Below are 2722 nucleotides of genomic sequence, written 5' to 3'. Positions count from 1 at the left end.
ACCGTTAACCGACAAGATTATTTTAAATTAGAATTGAATTAAATTAGAAAGGATAAGTGTCTGTGACCCGTTAAAAAATACTAGCATTTGTTTTCCGGGGATTAATTTTACATGCGCAAAAAGCAGCAAACAACAGAACATGAGGATTCACGTGGTCATCATATCACACCACACACCTGCAACGCTTCTGCGAGCGGAGAAAAACATACTAAAACTAGGCTATATATATATATATATAAATAATAATAATACAACCAATCTCATTGTACACATTAGAATCGGATTCTACTGCAACTTTAAAGCTTTTAAATACATTACACTACATGCTGTTTATTTGAATTGAATATCACTTCCAAAACACATTTTTGACCAACATCACAATATCAGAATCAGGAAAAAATAGCTTTATCGAAACTTACAAAAACCAAATATGTTTCAGAAGTCCCAAATGTACAGATTACTCAACTAGCTGGCGTTTGGGACAGACTTTTTCTATCAACTTCTGCCGTCAATTTGTGCGTGCTAAAATTTGTATTTCTCTCAAAAAATAATAATAATAGTCATTTGCACCAAAACTCTGTGGTTCTAAATACCTAAATTTAATACACAGAACTCTACACAGAACTAAAATGACTAACGTTGCTGCTACAGTTTGATGTCAATCATACAATCATCTTGGCTCCACCTACTGTATCTGATTGGGTCAATCCATCCGTGACACTCATCTGCTAAATTTATTTGTAACCGGATCCCAGGAAATTTGGAAATGCTCGTCCGCTTCGGTTTATTGTCTTTTGCATAACTGTAGATAATGTAAGCAGTACTTTTGAAAAACAAATGTATATTTTTGTCCCAAAAAACAATGTAGTCTACAAAAAAGATTAATGGATAAAATAGGACTAACTTAGTTGCATTTGTCTCAGTCTCAGGCTGAAAATGCACCATTCTGATCTGTATGCAAACCTTACAGTTCAAAGAATGCTTGAGGAAGCTGAATGAAGGTCGAAGAGAACATGAAAGCTTCTCAAAAATCTGACACACCAAGGAGAATAAAGCAGCAGGAACCAATAATGTGTGTTAAAGCAGCATGTCTGCGGTTTGTAAATGTACTCTAGGATGTTATTTTTATGCAGTACTGCTAATACTGAGTGTCCACAGCATGTGTTCAAAAGTTGGTAATCTGACGTGGACTTCAAATGACTAAGGTGCTATCAAACAGAGTTTCTTCATGCCTGCTCTAGTCATTGGTGGTGTTTTTTTCTGTCCTGTGCTTGGATTAAAACCCGAACATCCATGAAGATTGTCAAATCAACGGAAGATAAAAATGTCCTTAGTGCACACTAGCCAGTGTTATTTGTGAGTTAACTTAAAGGGAGTGCTTCATTTGGACCATGTCCAGTGCAGAACCATTGCATGCTGTTGTTTGGATGAAATCACAGGAAAATACTTTCTGTGGTATTTTCCAGAATGTTCCATCTGCGGAGAACCCCAAAGACTCTCTCTGCTCTTAATACTGACAAGATTCGATGAAGGACACCTCCTCCTGGTTGGTCATCTCTCTTCAGTGTGTTGCTTTGAGAGAGAATTTGCATGAATATGCTTCATGAATCTTGATTGACTAACTTATACTACGGAGCAACCTTTCTGAGTTATACAATTAAAAATTATTGCAAATGATCAAGGATGCCATTCAATAAACGCAAATTCCATCACTGTTTTGGATGATGGTTTGTGGCTTTCTTTCCAGAAAAACTCAGTGGATGTTCTGCATAGGGAATCTGCATGTCCTGGCTGTGGTGAAAGTGAGAGGAATTAAGTATCATCTGTATAAAAATGGAGCAATAACAGAGAAGCTAGAACACTATGTAATAACATCATCTTAGATCTTAGGGTCCTTCAGACTAGTTCAGGGATAACTTGTTAAAGCTGGATGTTTCTGTTACCCATGCAACCCTAAAGGTCATTAATAATTGTGGGACTACAATAGCAGCTTCTAGAAATGTACTGCAGTTCAAAAGTTTGGGGTTGGTGAGATTTTAAAAGTTTTTTTAAATTTTTTTTACTCATTCTTATGCTTACCAATATTTATTTGATCAGAAACACTGTAAAAACAGTAACCGTTCTTTATTTTAATATATTTAAAAATGTAATTTTTTCCTGTGATGGCAAAGCTGAATTTTCAGCCGTCATTACTCCAGTGTTCAATCTCTCATGATCCTTCAGAAATAATTTTTTGGTGCTGAAGAAACATTTATTGTTACCATCAATGCTGAAAAAGTTGTGCTGCTTAATATTTTTGTGGAAGATGAATAGAAAGTTTAAAAAGACTGGCACTTACTTGAAATAAAAATCTTTTGTAACATTAGAAATATCCTTATCGTTTTTTTTTTTTTCTCTTTATAAAAAAAAAATTTTTTTTAAATTACAGTCTGCAAACTTTTGCACGGTACTGTATGTGTAGATACTGATCCAACAAACTGCATGCATTTTTTTTAATTTGGGCCAGGTGCCGAAAATAACAGCTAAGAACACAACGTAAACCACACTTGATCTTTGTGTCCGTCAGACTGCTTCAGGATAAAGGGCAGAAATTAGTTGGGCCTATTCTTTTAACAGTCAGAACACTCATTAACTGCAAAAGGTAATTTTAAAGGGGTCATATGATGCGATTTCAATTTTTCCTTTCTCTTTGGAGTGTTACAAGCTCTTGGTGCGTAAAGAA

Source organism: Sinocyclocheilus anshuiensis, unplaced genomic scaffold, assembly GCF_001515605.1.
Source record: "Sinocyclocheilus anshuiensis isolate Anshui unplaced genomic scaffold, SAMN03320099.WGS_v1.1 scaffold918, whole genome shotgun sequence".
Classification (NCBI taxonomy): Eukaryota; Metazoa; Chordata; class Actinopteri; order Cypriniformes; family Cyprinidae; genus Sinocyclocheilus; species Sinocyclocheilus anshuiensis.
The sequence above is the reverse complement of the archived record's forward strand: the minus strand, read 5'-3'. Positions refer to the sequence as shown.